Below are 18160 nucleotides of genomic sequence, written 5' to 3' on the forward strand. Positions count from 1 at the left end.
TCCTGCTCTCTCCTTCTCCCACACTCTCACACACACTCTCTCTCTTAGTCATTTTCAATGTCATAAATTTCCACGTCTCTCTCCTCTACTTGGCTATTACCTGCGCCTCCGTCACCAGCCCTGCTCTCGCTCCCAGATGGGCTAGGCCATCTCCGCTCTGCAAATGACTCAGGGAGAGAGAGGCAGGGAAGGAGGGAGAGAAAGGAGCAGGAAGAGATGAAGAGAGATTGAGAGAGAAAGCCAGAGAGCAGAAGACAAGAGACTGAAGCAGAAAGGGGGAAAGAGCAGCCCCAGAGAGGCCTCAGTCCTCTCTTCCTGCCCCCTTCACATAAAAAAGTGGCTGCCACCGGGGAGACTGCCTGCACTGGGGCAAGAGCAGCGGTGCTGAGTCTGGAGGTGGTGTCAGGTCACCCAGAACCCCCTACCCCCAAGGGACTTGCTGCAAGTCCTTCCTCCACTCGTGTTTCCTAAGGGCCTCTCCATGTGCCAGACCTGTGCTGGTGGTGAACCAGACACCTGGTATTCCTCTCCCCTTTGGCTAAGCCTAGGGGGCCAACAGACAGGGAGGTGAGGTCCCCACAGTGTGCTAGGACCCCCTGGGGATGCTGATGGGGTGGGGACGCAATATGGTTTCAGAGTTCCTACAATTGAAAGTGGGCTGCCCTGGGAGCTGTGCCGCTGGCTCCTACACAGAGCTCTTTCCTAGATGGGGCCTTCTCACCATCAGCGTGCTGCTCCCTCCTCCGCCCCGTCTTCATGGGAGCCCTAAGCTTCCTCAGCACTGGTTCCTCAGAGGACAGCAGGGCCATGGGAAGACTCAGGGGGTCTGTGAGAGAGAGAGTGTTTCCAGGGGAGCCCATGGTTGGAAAGTAAGGCAGAGGGAGGATCCGGGTGGGGATAGAGTGGCAGGATGGAGACAGTATGGACAGGGAACCCAAGCCCCCCAAGATGCTGCCAGGAGGGACTCCATGAAGCAGGAGCTGGTGCTGTTGCAGGTGCCAATGATGGTGTGTGTGGGAACTGCTGGTGGTGCTGGGAGGACATGGACCGGGCCCTGGGGCTAACACCAGAGCCTCCTGAATGGTCTCCTGCTATACTCAGTATTTCCAATTCCTTTGAAAATGGAGTGACATGGGACCATGTCACTCTCTTGGTTCAACCTTGCAATGGCTCCACATTTCACTGAAAACGAAGCCTGAACTCTTCACTCTGGTTTCCGAAGCCCAGGTGTTCTGGTCATACTGCTCCCTTCTGTCTCTTCCCAGACTTCTCTCTCCTGACATGGTCTCACATATGCCCAGGGCCTTTGCAGTCACTGTTCTCCTCTTTCCACGGGGCTGGCTCCTCATCCCTTAGCCCAAATGTTGTCTGTACCCAGGAGCCAGCCTGACTGCCCCATTCAATGATGGGTTACCCCATTAACTCTATATGGCTTTCTGAATGTTTATTTCGTGGCATTTTTTATACTCTGCCATTTTTGGTTTACTACCTGTTTACTTGTTCAGTGTCTGTCTCCTCAGACAGACTGTGCCTTCCCTGAGGTCAGGAACAATGTTTCTCCAGGTCATCAAAGACAGTATCCGTTGTCTCTGTTGAATGAATGAATGACAGTGCCAGTGCATTCTCCTGACATTGGTTTGGATTGGGACTGATGTGGGGATGGGTGCCGAGGCTGGACTGATGGTTTCCAGTTGCTATAGTTTGTTGAAATCCCTGTGAGACAGATTCCATTCCAGTGGGGAGCAGCGTCTTGTCTTCATGTTGGGAATTCAGCCTGCAGTCCTCACAAAAGAGTTTTCCTTAGCCAAAACCCACACATGAAGTTCCTCTATGTGGGGGTACACACACACACACACACTCACCACAGGCACCCTCATGCCCATGCACAGAGTGGCCTAAACTAAGCCCCATTGACACACACTGAATCCCCAGGGATGTACACCAGCAAGGCACACAGGAGGGCAAGCCCAGTTCCCCACATTCCTACACACACTGGACACAGCCTCAGAGATTTATGGTTGGATACACACCACACACTCCCCTCCAAATGCATAGCTATGTGTTCAGACACAGTCATAAAAACCAACATAAGTAACCACTAAAAATGTTCACAGAGAGACACCTGTTCACTTGCTTACTGACCCGGGAGTCCACACTATGGAGTGACAGCCTGGGCTCTGAGCTGCCCTCCAGCGGGGGACAAACCATGCTGCTGAGTGATCCGCACTCTCCTGCCTCATCCCTGCACTGCCCCTGCCCCACTGCTCCAACCCTCCTGGTCTTGTGAGAGGCTCCAACAGACTCAAACTGTGGCCAGAGGCAGGGCTCAGCTGGAACTGAGGTCAGGACTTTGTCTGTGGCCAAGGTCAAGGTTCACTGGGTGACTGGGGTCAGACTCATCTGGAACCAAGGTCAAAGGTCAGTTAGGGACTGAGATTTTGTTGATGTCCCTTGTCTCTGCTCACAGGTGCACCTCCCATATGTGCCATCCCAAGAAGCTGCTGGTGGAAGGAGACTCCAGGCTCTCCTCGTATGTGGGCCTCCGCAGCAGCGGAGGGTGGGGGGGCAGGTGGGGGCCGTGCCGGGCAGATAGCTGTGAGGTACGTTTCCATCTCCGCGGGTCGGGCAGGCGAAGCCATTTCCAATCTGCTCTCTATCATTTTCAATATCATTAATCCCAGACACTCTATTTTCCATGCCTGCGCAGCCAGGCCCCCGAGTGTGCGCCGTGTAAAGTGACACATATTCATCACTGGCTCGTGGCGCCGGCGCCGACGCTGATACAATATTAGTGTTGCACCCCGCCCCCCCTCACCCCGCTCCAGGCCCGCTCCGCCCGGCTCCCCGATGGCACGAATCCATCACCTGGAGCCCATGTCACTTCCCCCAGCAGCCACATTTGTTTGGGCACTTAGGAGGTAATTGTGGCACATTAGCTGGGGTGGGGAAGGGCCCTGGGCCCCCGAGAGGAGGGGAGGCTGAGGCATGGTCTCCCACAGCCCAAGCCCATCCTGGCCTGGTGCTGCTCCTAGACTTGGGCTCGGGTCCCAGAAACCTGGGTTCTTGCTCAGCCTTGGAGAGGGTGGTTCAAAGAAGGACCCCATGTAGGGGAGGCGAACTTGGACCCCAGCAGGAAGTCTCAGAAGGGTTCCTCAGCTTCCCCATGAGCCCCAACATTAGGGCTTGGTCTAGGGGGCCCGAAGCTTGGAGGTGATTGATGGCTTGGAAACCTTTTCTTGCCAACCAGTCTATATCCCAGCACTAAAGCTCAGGATGTGGCAAGGCCAGCCCTCCTGGCTCCATTTTAAGTCCCATGTGGGAAAAGGAGGTGGGGGGAACAAGAGGGAACAGACAGTGCCCAGCCCTTGGGTGCTCGATGGTTACAGAAAACCTGGCCCTGCCCTGGGAACCAGGGTCTGAGAGGGATGACATGGCTGAACCCTCAAGAGCCCTGTCTGAGTCCCGGTGGAGGACACCCAGCTTGAGCAGTAGATAGTGGCCCAGAGCAGAGCGCTTTTGGGAAGACTGCCTGGAGGTGGTGAGCCAGACACAGGGACAGCCTCTGGACACTGGGAGGCCCAGAGTGGTTAGAGTGGAGGGAGGAGCAGCAGCCGAGGTCACTGATCTTGGCAGAGGCCAGGCTCTGCTGGGGCATAGGTTCTCCCTCCTCCTCAGTCCACAGGGCTAACACCCATTAACCTCGTCAGCAGACAAATTGCCCGTCTTGTCAAATTCCCATTTAAAATGCAAACTCAATTTGACAGAGTAAACCGACTGGAGGTGGGAGCGGATAATCCAGTGGAAGCTCATTACCAGGACCCAATGAAAGGGGCCTGCTGGGACAGCCTAACAAACCTGCGGTGATGAACCTCCCAGCCTTTCAACATCCCACCACCCACTCAATAACCTGTCTCACCTGCCCTGCTACCCACCTCCCTCAAGGGGCCTGGGGAACCTAACTGCCTACTACCACCTCTGAGGAGGTGCATCCAAGAGCTGTGGAAGCGGAAAGAGCTGAGCTCCAGCCTCTGCCCCTCTGACTACCCACTCAGTGGCCTTGGACAGCAGCAAGAATAGCTCTGTTCCCCCACCCCCAGCCTGGTTTCCACTGGGACACTGCATGTATATTCCCCTACGTGGTCGTCACTCTAGGGGCCCTGGGAGTTGGTGTTATTCACTCATTTACAAATGGGAAACTTGGGGCTCAAGGAGGCTGCTCAACTAGAAATAGGCAGGAGAACTTGGTTTGAATGCCAGTCCATCAGACTCCAACAGTCCCTCTTGTAACTGCTGCACAACTTGGTCTTCCTGGATTATACATGGTTGTTCTGCCCCCTCTGCTTCTCTGGGTTCAGTGCTGCCGCTAGCTGTGTCTTGGGGAAGGTGAAGGTCCTGTCCACCTGGCCACTCCTGTTCTGTGCCACATGCAGGCTGCTGCTCCCTGTTTCTAATAGTGGGAAAAACCTACAATTCAGAAGGCACCAACAGCCAATGCACTGTCACTAGCCCTTGCCTCCCTCGGGCACCCCCAACTGGGGCCCTCACAGGTGCAGTGGAGCCCTGCCACCACATGAGGTGCTGTGCTGTCCAGTGCACTGGGAGCCAGTGCTAGGTGACCTTGGGCAAGTGTCCTCTTTGGGTCTCATCACCTGGCCTGTTGATGGCTTCATAGCAAGAGCCTTTTCACCCTCCCCTTTTCTGCCCCTCCCCCAGCAGTCCTTCACAGGCACCAATGTAATTGCTCTGAATCCTACTGCTTTTCCATCATGACTCCTTATTGATTCTCTCAAGTCCAAATTCCTCAGCTGGCATTCAAGGCCCTATACAATCTGCCCTCGGTTTACCCTTCCAATCTCTCATGGCACAGAGTGTCCTGAACTCTTCTGTCTCTCTGCATTTGCCTGCGGTGTGAATTACTCTCATATCCTTGTCTGGCACCACCTCTAGACTCCATACCCACCCTGAGAAATCCTCTTCTTTCTGAGCCCCTCTCTGCCCTCCCATCCTCACCTGGCTCTAGCAGTGAGCTGGAAGAGATCTCTATGGGACTGGATCCTGTCTGGGGAGCGGGGGGCTGCACAGGAGAAGAGACTGGGGGCTGTTCCTGGTTCCCTCCAGTTGTCTGAGCAGCCGTCCTCTGAGTCTGGCCTAATTCCCTTCAGAGCCCCGCTCCCATCTTCAGGGTAGTGCTTAGGAGCTGAGAGCCCAACGTTAATGCCTAAGAAAGTCGTGGGTGGATTAGAAAGCTAGAGGGATTAGGGCCAGCCAGAGCTGGTGGCTGATGCAGGAGCAGAGCCCCTCCTCCAGAGGAAGAGGAGGCTAATCCTGCTTAGCAACTCGGAAGCCAGCAGTGTGTGGGGGGGGTACCGAGTGGGAGGGGTTCTTCCCATCCACTCGCTGAGGCAGGCACAGCATAAAGAAGACTCATCTACCCCCTCTGTCCTACAAACTTTTGGTCTACTGAGGTCCCCCAAATATCTCTGCCTTGTCCCCCACACTGCCCCAGCCCTCCATGTGATCCCAAGCCTTCTTATCCTGCTGTGCTCACCCGAGCTGCCCTGTCTGGGCCCACCCCCCACCCCAAGTTTTATAACTACCCACCTCCATGAACTGAGCCATCCTACTGAGACTCCTAGCACCCCATCCATCCGTGCTGCCCAGAACATCCATCGTGGGTGCTGTGGGGCTGCCCAGCTCCTCCTTGAGGGCCGAGGCACTTGTTCCTGTAGCTGCTGGAGCACTGGCCACTGGTGACCCCCCTTCAAGTTCCTGCCCCTGGGGAACTGCCCTCAGCTACTTCTCCCATGGTTTATGCCCTCTCCCTAGGGACAGTCTACAGGATGGCTGGTCAATGTAGGAGGACAAAGGTCTGGCCCTTCTACCCCAGCCTGGGACAAGTCTGAAGGCTATCTCAGGACCAGAGCTTCCTGTGGGCTTGGCTGAGGCTGCTGTTGTAACTGCACCACAGTGCAGACTCTCCCTCTGCATAGTCTTGCTCCCCAGCTGCTTCCCAATAAGCCGCCTGCACACTCCCACCCTGATTTCCGCAAGAAGTCTCACCCTTCACTTTCTGTTTTAAGTCCCAAGGTCAAGGATGGAAGATTAGGTTGATCAGCTAAGGACCTGGATTTGGGAGCTCCTGATCTAAATGCCAGCTCAGCCCTGCAAGGACCTGCACTTCCTTCCTTGGGGATTAATCCTCTGATTTCAATGGTGTAGGCAGTCCTGTGGACTGGGTGGGGAGAGAGGGCCCACCCTGGAGACCCAGTCTGGGATCCTGGCCAGAAAGAAGGAGCCAATTCTGTCTTGGGAGCTGACTGAAGAAAGAGAACGCTGGTCCTGTGGGCCTGGTCTTAGAGAAGAAGCAGAACTCTGCTTTGGGGGCCCAATCTGAGGGAGAAGGAAGAACCCCACATTAGGAGCTGAGTCTGCGGAAGCAGACTGGCTCTGGACCAAGAAAAGAGGCAGAACCTCACCTGGACTGCCTGCTCTGCCGGACCTCCAGCCCCCTGTCCATCCACATCTTCCCTGGCCAGGCTTGGCTCGCTCTCCAAGGAGTCAGCCAGCCAGTGTGATGCCCCAAGGTGGGAGGACTGGGTTCCTAAGTTAATGACAGGGGTGTGTGAAAAGAACAGGAAGGACCACACTACATGGCTCCTTAGATCCATTGGGCTTAAAGCTGTGGCACATGGGGCCAGACAGCATTCTGGGTGCAGAGCCTGAGAAATCCCGGTCCCAGGGTAACTTGAGAGCAGGGGCAGGAAATCGGACAGTTTGACCCTTGAGAGTCAGTTTGGGATTCGGGGGTCAGTTGAAGGGGACCACTCCCACTCTGTTCCCTATCTTTGATAGACAAATGCTAATGACATTACCAGCGATTGACCAGAAACGAATAAATAATTCAGTCTGGCCTGAAAATGGGAGAAAAGTACTTAAATGCTATTGACAAGCCAGTCCCTGGCCTCATTACCCATGCAGACTCAGGCCTCCACATCGACCATGCCCCCCGATTCCTTCAAACCCCACTGTGGGCAGCCTCAGGCCTCCCTCCCACCATCCTGACCCAAGCTGGGTATATAGACAGTGACCTAAGGAGAGTGGGTGGAGGGCTGAAGATTATGGCTAGAGGTACCCTGGAAAGGACAGCAGTCCCCCGAGTCCTTCCCCATTCACCAACCACTTGCAGTGGCTTCTGTTCACAGGAAGGGTGTTCCGGCCCGGCCCTCTCCAGCCCAGCCCCAGGTGTGCATACATGGCGGGGGTGGGCACAGGCGCGCACTCTGCACGCGGAGCCCAGCAGCTGCTGCATCCTCTTCTAGGACAAGAAGAGTGGTGGCCCCCGGGGCGGCTGTCAGTCACTGTGCTCTCAGGGAATACAAACTCATTATATGTTTCCCTGCCTTGTCACAGGGGCCTGAGTCCCCGAGTCAGGCCTGAGGAGGAGGAGAAAAAAACAAATGTGCAGCTGATCCTTTAAAAGCACATCCTGTATTTCTGACCCTGGGAGAAGAGAAGGAGATTATGGAAGGTGGGGATTACCCGTGGAAGGGCCTCACCGTGGGTTCCTCAGGGTTTCCAGCTCCTGTAGCACACTGAGCTCCCCCAAGCAGCAACTCTGCAAATAAAACCTTTTCATGTTCTCAGAGAGCCTCCCTCTTTCTTCCTTAGTTGCCTGGGCCCAACTCCCCTTCTTGGTGCATCCTTAGGCATCATCTGGTCTCTATAGAGACCATTCTTCCTCTGACTCCTTCCCTGCTGCTGACACATTTATGCCAGAGTCATGGAGCCTCCATGAGGTTCGACAGTCAGAAGCCAACAAGGCTCATTGGTTAGAGAACAGGGAGAGTCAGAGATCCCAGCCCAGTGGACAAGCTGCCTCCTCCTGGATGGCTCCTAGCTGGACTCAGGGGTGAGTAATTTGGGAGGGAGGGCTGAGACCTGGGCCTGGAGGTGCAGGGTGCTCCAGTGGGTATGAAGGGCATGGGCCACAGAGTCCACTTCACCTCAGCCCAGCAAATAATAGTTCTAAAAGGGACCCCACCCTGTGTGAGCCAAATGATCTATCTGCTCCTGCGTGTGGGCAGAGGCCTGGTGACCCCCCACCCCATTACCTATCCCTGGTAGCCAGACTTACCTCCTCAGTCCTTTTTGGAGACCAGACTCCCACCCTGCAGGGTTCGGGTGGGGTTCACCAGTCCTGCCCCCTTCCTGGCTTCCCTGCTGCCTGCTAGAACCCTGCCCCCACTAGGGCTTGGCCCCATACCAGCCCTGAACCAGCCTCTCCCTTCCACCCCTCCCCGCAAGCACAAGGACTCCTTAGCTTTTCCATGCACACTGAAGTGGACTAAAAAACTCCATTCCTGTTCATAAGCCTCTTCCTCCTGGTGTCTCGTCTCTCCCCCTGGAGACCCACGGGGAGTCATTTATCCAGATCCACTGGCTCTCCTTAGCGCAAACATTTGCAGGAGCATTAACAAGCCTAAAACCCAATTAGCCTTCAATTACTCAGACCTCAGTCAGATTTTCTGTGATGGGGACAGGGGTAAGAAGCACATTTGAGCACTTTGGAGCACTGCCTGGGTGGTAGCTCCCTCCTTCCTATGGGTCAACCCCCCACCCCACCACCATGCACCACTCCTCCTGTCCCAGCCAGTCTGCTCCCCAGCTCTCTCCCTTCTGCCCTATAGTGTCTTCTTTCCTGACCTCTGTTCCTTCCTCATCCCTCTTTAAAAATTATTATTCTTAAATGAATATAATAATACATGATTTGAAAAAACCTCATTATAAAAATGTAATGCAGAAAATGCAAAGAGAAAAGCTAAGTCCCCCACGATCCCACCCTTTGATCCCATTGACAGTAACTGGGGGTTTTCCTTGTCTCCAGACATTTTCTTCTGTATATTTACACACATCCCACAGTTTTAAGTGCTTTTTTAAACATTTCAAATAGGGACCCTATTCATACGCCTTAACGACCTACTCTATTCACAGAACAATGTATCAGCTGCATCTTTCCACGTCAGCACACACAGACCTACCTATTTCCTCCTTCTTCCTGGGCACCTAGTATTCCACCGCATGGCTACATTATACTGCATTTAGTCAGTCTTTTCTTGATGGATACTGAGTTGTTTCCAACGTTTGCGGTGACAAGCATCATTGCAGTGACCACCTCTCCTTACACACTTGTGCACAGAGGCCAGTGTTGCTGGGGACAGATGCCTATAAGACGATTTGTTTGGGAATGCATATTTAAAATTTTGATAATTATCGCCAAAATGCCTTTCACCTCCAGAACCTCCAAGTTTGGCCAAGTTGTACTCCCAAATCTCCATTTCATCAGCACTGGGTATTATCTTTAAAGAATTTTTTTTCACTCAAATAGGGAAAATGACATCTTATTATTTATTTTGTAGTTCTCTTTTTCCTCACTTACTTTCTCCCTTCCCCTCTCATTTACTTCCATGTCTCACTTCCTTCTCTTCCTCAATTCCATTCTTTCTCACTCTCTGTCTATCTCTCCTTTTATTCCTGCTTCCTTCCCTGCTTCCACAGCATCTTTCTGTTCTCTTCCCCACATCTCCTCCCTCTCCTTTTCCCTCCTCCCTTGGTTCTACAGTCCTGGGGGAGGGGCACCTAGAGAAGCTATTAGCTCTGCCCCCCTAATACTCTGAGTCTCACTCGCCTCTTAACACATCCTTGAGCCTGGGCCTCTAAGCCCCATCTCCCTCTCGTCTCCCTCTAATCACTGAGGCTTATTTCTGATTTTTTGAAGTGACAAGGAGCTGGGTTTGGGGGGAGGGGGGCTGTCAGCCAGCATCTCCTAGGATTGAGGGAGGGAAGGATGCAGGGAGGGACGCTTGGTTCACGGGACATGGAGACCTCGGTGAGGCCCTCCCCACTCTGTACAGACCCAAATTCTCCAGCCCCTTTTGCTTTGGCTTATGGTGCACATACTTCCACCTCAGGCTTGCTTTTAGGCCATTTTTCTCTAGTTCCTTTTCTGAAGGGAGAGTGACTCCCTAACTTCCCCCAAGGGAGCTCCTGTGGACAGAGCCTCAGTACTCTACTGCCCTCCTCTTTGTCCCCCCCTGCCACCACCCTGCTACCCCATCTCCCTCTGCCCTACCCCTTTGATCCTGAAGGTGGGAATTGCCTCTGCTGCTGCTGCAGACCCCTTGTCTCCTGTTTCCTACGCCAGGGGACCATCCTGGTCCCCCCTCCCCTGTCCCAAATCCATCCCTCTAAGAGCTCAGTGAATCAGTATAAATTTAGTTAAGGAGAGCAGCAAATCTCTTGTCACTTTAAAGACATTTAACATTTAAAATATGTGCTGAGAGTAGTGGTCTCAAGAGAGGTGGAAGGAGGGGTGCCAGAACAAATTTTAGTGGGTTACTCTTGAGCAAGCTCTAGCCCTGCTGTGTGACCCTCGATGCTCCCCTTGGTGTCTCTGAGCCTGTCCTCATCAGGCCCCAGAACTGCTGAGGCCCAGCAGGAGTAAGTGTGCTCCTGCCTGGAAGTGTTCTCCCGGTGCTAATTTAATTATGTGGCCTAACTGGGCCCAGGCTGGGGAGGTGGTTAATGGCAGCTGCGGAGACAGTGAGTAATCAAGAATTAATTAAGCGTTTCTGGGGATTCCAGAGTCTGGGCCAGGGATTCCTGAGAGCTTGGCTATAGCTGGATGAGATATGGATCCCTCCAGCTCCCCTCTTGCCCTGCCCCTTCCTCCTCAGGAGTGGGGGAGGCAGCAGCCCCTAGGTCCAGGAAAGCTCTGGGTCCCTGATCGGGGGGATGTGGAACCACACAGGGACTAGCACTGAAGGGCCAAGCCAGGGGCCAACAATGGGGTGGGCTGTGTGGAGCTGGACAGGTGCCTGTGCCAGTGGGTCTGTCTGGACATTTCTGTTAAAGGCTCAGCCTATGTGGAGGTTGGGGCACAGTCTAGGCTGGGCAGGGTGGCAAAGGAAATGAGCCTCTGGGCTTTGAAGTCAGGCAGCTCTGTGCTTCACTCTCAGCTTCACTTCTTGTTAATTGTGTGCTGCGCCCAGGAGCCTTCCCTTCCCACTGCCCCACTGCCATTGCCTCTGCCCCAGTGTCTGCCCCCCGCCCTCCTCCGTGGAGCAGGTTCCTTCACAACATTCACTGTGCAGGTAAACACCCCTCTCCTTGAGAAGAACCACTCAGTTGAATTTACCTCCCCAGCCCCTAGTCACTATTACATTACTTTACCCCATGTCTGTTCTTGTATTTCTTTGTTTCTTGTGTGCCACCTGCCTCCTTCACCAGAATAAAGTTCCAAGAGGAGGCACAGACCTGTCAGTCTGGTTCACAGCTGGGTGGCCAGAACCCAAACAGGAGTTATAGGCGGTAAGCAATCCCTCTGAACAGTTTCCTTACCTGTCAAATGGGGACGTTAATACTCTGCAGACTCTAAGGTTGTGAGGGGGTTTAAAGCGAAGACTCAGGAAGCGCTGAGCGCCGTGCCTGGCCCATACCGCGCCAATAATGGTGGTCATGATAAGATCAGCACCGTCAGGGGCGTCCTGGTCGTCGTCACCATCATCATCACTGGCGGATTTCATGCTCCAGCCTCCGGGACCAAGGACAGGGCTGCGGGGTGGAAGGCGCCCGCCGACCCGCCGTGGGCCCCGCTCCTTCCCAGGCGCCCCCGCGCCGCCGGCGCTTTGAAGTCCCAATCCGGCAAATAGAGTCAATCAATTATGAAGGGAACAATCTGGCGGCCCCTCGGGGAGCGGTGGCCGAGCGATCCCGGGGGATTAGGCCGCAAATCGCGCTGAGCCTCCCTAAGTGACAGCGAGAGAATCGCAAGCCGCGGCGGCGGCGGGAGCGGGAGGGAGTGCGGCTGCTAACCCGATTATGCAGATCCGCGGGGGGCGCGGATTAGGCTGCGGGGGCGGCTGCGCCCTAAGCGGCTCCGGGATTTGGGAAAAGTTTACTCCGGCGGAGGGGGCGGGGACTCCCTGGGCGGGCGTCCCGCACGGCGCCCAGCTGGGTGAATGGAAGACGGTCGGCCCGGCAGAGAAGTTAAAGGTGGGGCACAAGGCCACTGAGACATCGCAGCCACACTTTTCTAGGCACACAACCACACAGGAAAAGAGTTTCACGCCAGGGCCCACAACAACCCAGGTCCGCAAGCTCACACCACACACACCACGCAGTGGTTCACAATCACCCTCCCAGGCCCCCAAACACCTGGGGACACATAGGGAGGCCTGCACACAGACACCCAGGCTCAGTGTCGCCTAGCAGCCAGCCCATGATTGCTCACACATTCACGAAACTCTGGCTCACAGTCACAGGAGCACGCACACACACACTTGTAGACGCACAGTGTGTTCAGATGCTTTCCTGCCTTCCAAGCAGAAACCCCCATGGACACAGGGCCATGTTAGCCACACATTGGCCCACGCAGACATATGCCAGGTGCACAGCCCCCACCTATGCTCTCACACAAGTCCCTGCCCCCTCCCCTGAAGGACCCTGAAGACAAGTGTGTGTGGTGTCTGTGAGCCTATATGAGTTTTTGAGTACCAGGATGGCCCAGGTCTCTGGAGTCTGGGCCTACTCCTGGGCTTCTGTGTCAGGGACCTTCTCAGGGCAGGTGGGAGGAACTGGGGCATGGCACTGGGCTGGGAAATAGGCTGAGTCCCCCTGGTGACTCCGGCTGAGGCTGGGGGTTTAAGACTTTCCTCCCCAGGTCCTCTGGGCCTGCTGCTTTCCTGAGGAGCAGTAAGGGAGGAGGGCGGGGAGACAGAATGGTAGCTTCCACTTGCCTAACCAGGGAAAGGGCACGGAACCCAACTACAAGCCAATGCGAGGCAGAATGTCAGGAAAAAGCCTCTTTTTCCTCTATAGAATGTTTAGTGTGTGTGATCAGTGTGCGTCCAGGGAACATACATTTCATGCTCAGTGCACGCCCACAGTCTTTGTGTGTCCATGGTGATATGTGTGATTTTGGGCAGTGTGTATATGTGGTCATTGGTATATATACTCCTAGCCTCATGCCTCTCACACAAACATCGCAGCCACACAATGACTGTGGACGCGCACTGGCCACAGACAGGCACTTATCCTGGACACACAAAATGACCATGGACACACACATGTGCACACCCAAGCCAAGGCTTTGAGAGAGATCGATCCTTTGCATGGACAGTGGACACTAAATGGAGTCACCTCCTCAGTCCACACAGCTGCTGCCAGGGTGGCAGAGAGCAATTGTTGGGTCGTGGAGGGCACCCCACCCCATGCCCTGGGCAGTGGTAGAGTGACCCTTTGGCTGACTCAATCAATAGGGAAGAGGGATAAGAGCTAATGAGTCTTTAGCAAGCAGGGCACTGGCTGCTGCCCCCAGCCCCTGTGCTGTGTGTTCATATGTGACGGTGTGTCCATTACACCCACCGCCGCTTTCACTGGGCAGAGTGTGTGTATGAGAACTAGCTTCGGAATCTGCGCTTGAGGTGGTCTGGGCTGGCTGACCCCTGGACCCCGGTCAATGCGAGGAGTGATAGGAGGATCTGTCCCTCCCGATGTAACCATGGTCAAGCCCTGACCCTGATTGAGCTTGTTTCCCTCATTGGCCTTCCTGCTCCAGCCTTTCTGGTCCTGAATCCTTTGGGAAGAAACTGGAGGAGTCAGATGGTCAAGAAGAAATTCTCCTGGGTATCTGTGACCCACTGGACAGAACACAGCAGTTGGCCTGGCCCCTGGTCTGCCCCCATCAAGGTGCCTGGCCACCATAGGGCAGTCAGGCCTGATTTCACACTCAGGGAGGATTCGCTGGCCACCAGTGGGGCAGATGTGATTAGTTGGCTGCAGGGAAAGCTCGGTTACAATCAGCAGCCAGACTGTGAGGAAGGGCCCCCCAGGCAGAAGCCCTCCTCAGCGGAGTACTGGGGGAGGCCTGTGGGACCAGAGGGAATGAGAATGGGAGAAAGCACACTTCTACATACACCCAGGGGTCCTCCAGGTTGGGGCTCCGTGGCATCTCAGCGGTCTTTAACTGGGCTGGGCCCTTCTTTCCCGTAGCCTGCCATGGTCCAGGTCCTGCTGCTCCACTTAATAGATTGTGTCCTTGGACAAGGTACTTAGCCTCAGTATGCCTCAGACCTCGTCTTTAAAATGGGGATAAAATAAAAGGTTTCTCATAGGATCTGTACAAAGGAAATGAAGCATGCAGCAGAGTGGCTAGCAGATAGTAGGTACTCAAGCTGCAGGAACTTCTATTATTGTTACTATTATTATTAGTCCAGAAAATGCAGACCGAAGAAAGAATCCAACAGCTGGTGATATCCTGACACCCCCTCCCCCAAAGGAGGGAGGCTGGGGAGAAGGGAGACTCTTGGGAGCCCCTACAGTTTTCCCCTTCCCCATTCAGGCTTATTGCCTCAGAGAGCAAAGAGGGGCTAGGGAGTCAGTCTGGGCAGCCTGCCTTGAGGAGAGAGGTGCCTGAACTCCACCCCATCTCACTGCCCCAACCCTCCAGCCCCCATAGTGTGTGTGAGGAGAGGGTGGGGAGAGGAGAGGCCAATCTGAAGTGGCTCAGTGGCTCAGTTGTTTCAGGCCAGAAGCCATTACCTTCCCGGAGAGAGAAGCCCATGGCCCATCTGAGGCTGGGGGCAGGGGCAAGTGGGATCCAGATTAAAGTGAGACTCCAGGACCGCCTGGGCCCTCCTTGCTTCTCCCTTTCCCCTTCTCTGACCAGGTGAACAGACAAGGTCCACTCTGCTCTTCTCTAATCTGGACATGTTCTGCACTGGCCCATGGAGTAAGGGGTTCCTGCCCGTAGTAATGCCATAATTGATGGCACCTACTATGTGCTGGGCCCCCAAGCATCTCCTGTTTACTTTGTACTATTGACACAGCTGGAAACCAGCAGGGACCTTTTTGAGAAAGTCATCCAATTATCTTGCCTGGGGGTGGGCAAGACACTGCAGTGGATTTCCATGGTGGGGGGTGCAAGGGTGGTTGACTGGACGGAGGAGGGGCTGAAGACCCTGCCAGATTTGCACAGTAAGTGCCCTGTTTTATGAAAATTGCCTGCCTATTTAGGGTGCTTTGGGGAAGCTGGTGATTGAGGAGAGGGCTAAAGCGTCAAGCCCAGGGAAACATTCAATATCTACCAAATTCCAGGCCCAGAACCTGCTTGAAACTAAAGGTAGCAATCTCTTGAGTCACCCCCAAGGTGGGTAAAGGGGGATAGAGATGGGCTTGGGCTGTGTGCACATTCTTACTGAGGGAAGGAAGTTGCCCAGCAGACTTTTACAGCTGGATTCAGAGCATCCTGGGAGGGCTGCTTTTGCCTCTTCAGTAAGAGCCTCTCCCACCTTTACCAGGTACTGTGGACCCTTTGAGTTGGGCCTGAGTAGGTACTCCTCTTGACTGTTGCCTTCTTCTACCTCATGCCTTTTCATCTCCCACTCCCTGGTCTCTCGGTATCTGTTTCTATCTGTCTGTCTCCCCATCTCTGACTGTCTTTCCATGGGCCTGTGACTCTGTGTGACTCTGTGCCTCCATCTGTCTCTGTGACTCTATCTTGGGCTTGTGCTTGTCTCTTTGTCTCTGATTCTCTGTCTCTGTATCTGGTGCTGCTCAGTCTGTCTCTCTGTTTCTGCCTCCAGGCTTGTCTTTCACCCTGGACAAGCCTCTATGCGACACTGTGAGGTCAGATTTATGCTCAGGTTTGAAGGACACAGAAGCACAGAACTGAGTGGACAGGGGAAGCTGGCCTGTCCTGAGGCTGGGAGACAGGGGGTCCTAGATGCTTAGTGTCCCCTCTGATGGGCTTTATCCTCCAGAGCCTGCACTTGGACTTATTCTGGGTCAGGCCAGAGGCACTTTGAAAGCCTTCAGAGTCTTTAGATTGTTTCAAGGGTGAGGCTTTGTCTCTATTGGGACAGGTAGTCAGTCTCTCTGTACCTTCCCACCACCCCTTTCCTCCATTCTTACCCAGTGAGAAGCAATAGAGATGGCCTTTGGGGTTAAAGCAACCCAGGTCCAAGCTCTTGACCTGCTCTTAACAAGCTCTATGATAATAAGTAAGCTTTTAATTTAAAAAAAAATCTCCCTTAGCCTGGGACACCCTCCTCATCTGTAAGTTTGGGGATAGGACCAGTCTCTCTCTCTCCGGATTGTGGTGAAGGTAAAATGAGACTATAATGGTAAAACACTCCCCACAGAGCCTGACCCAAGCCCTCGAAGTCATTTTTACTGCACTTTCCCATTTATTTGTTTATGGAACCCAAGCCAGGCTCAGGCCCGTAGAAGTTCTGTTGAATGAATACAGATTTCTCTGTTGTTCTTTTCCTTCTTTCTGACTCCTTTTTTCCTTTCTCTTTCTCTATTTCTGTGCTTGGAAAAGATGGATAATAAGAGCTGTTTGAACGCCCTCCATGGACTCACCTTGATCCTCAGCTCTGCAAATGGAGACAGGCTCTGTAAACCTCATGAGATCCAATGTGGGGTTTGGATCTGCAAACAGAGACGGACTTTGTGAAGTCTTGGGCTCTGAAAATAGCAACATACCCTGCAAATTATGATGGGATCTGTAGCAGTGACAGGCTCAGAAACTAGTGACAGGGTGTGCTCTGCAAACGCTGGTGAGCTTGGCATATCATTCAAGGCTCTGCAAACAATGATAGAATCAGCAAACAACAGTAAGCCTTGTAAATGGGGACAGGCTTGGCACATGGTAACGGCCTTTCCCAACAGTGATGGGAGTGGCAAATTGTGATGGGCCCTGGAAAAACCCGAAGACTAGCTTTTACCTGCAAAGGACAAGAGGGGACCTGTGGGTCCCTAAAGAGCAAGGCTGTCTCAGTGCCATGGACAGCAAGATCCCTCCTCCCCATCCAGCCCCAGCTAGAGCTCATCTGTCTATTTATTCATTAGTGTTGACTGTGTGTTGGGGCCCCCCCCCCCCCCGCCCCGCCCCGGGGTGTAGCCTTCTCAGTAGCCAAATGGGGGGATTGTGTCTGTGTTGACAAGGCTGTTCTCACCTCAGCTGTTTGTGTGGTAGAACGTGTCTTTTCACCTCAGAAGCTCCAGGAATGTTAAAAGGGTGTTAAACCACACTGGGCTTCCTGGGGGAACTGAGAAGTCAGCTTGGCAAAGCACATCTCGCAGGCTCCAGCCAACCTTAAATTCTAGCCAGCACCTGAATAGCTTTGTAGCAACATAAATGTCTCTACCTGTTCTTTCCAGGTCTGGCCACATTAACAGGCCTGTATCACAGGGAACATGCACCCTTCTCACAGCTCAGGGCCTGGGGGGGCGGGCAGAAGCAATACTCCGTTCTGAATGGGCTGCAGGTAACAGTGCTGAGAATCCCATGGTGGCTGAGGCGGGCGTGATGATGGAGATGAGGTAGTGGTGCCAACACGCTAAGGGAGGTGGGGGGAGAGCTGGGGTGTGGATAACGGTGGAGGTGACAGGGGGAAAGATGGCAATAGTCAAAATATGACACTGCTATAGGCAAAGAAGAATTTGACCTGGGTTGACTTCTCGATCTGGCAGCTGCTAGCTGTGTGACCTAGGCAAGTTATTTAACTTTTCTGTGCCTCAGCTTCCTCATCTGTGAAATAGGGATGACGACAGTGCCTAGCTGTTAGAGTTGTCATAAGGATGAAGTGTGCTGATATATGTAAAATGCTTAGAAGGGTTCCCACACATGGCAAACCCTACATAAGTGACCGTGGCTGTGACTGTTAAGGAAGGCAGTGGAGGTGGTGGTGATGGGGGTGGCGCTGCTGGTGGTGAAGTTGATGATGATGAGAATAGGGATTATAATAACAAGGGTATAATTTATGGAATACTAACTGCGTGCCCTGCACTATCTAAACACTTGATATGTAGTAACTTTTTAAATCATTTTTAACGTTATAAAGTAGCTAATATTATCCCCATTTTAAAGATGATGAAACTCAGGCACAGGGGGGTCGCAGTGCAAGATCAAAGGTAGCACAGCTAGCGGTTGGAGGTGCCCCAGAGCCTGCGCTCTTGCTCACTTGCTGAGTAGTGATGCTGCTGGGGCTGGGCACAGTGAGTGCTGTGTGCTCCGCTGGCTGGTAAAGGAGATGGCCTGAGCGGCGATGGCGGTGACAACAGAGCTGAGGGATGGCAGCAGTGATGGTGATCCTGG

Source organism: Desmodus rotundus, chromosome 3, assembly GCF_022682495.2.
Source record: "Desmodus rotundus isolate HL8 chromosome 3, HLdesRot8A.1, whole genome shotgun sequence".
NCBI lineage: Eukaryota > Metazoa > Chordata > Mammalia > Chiroptera > Phyllostomidae > Desmodus > Desmodus rotundus.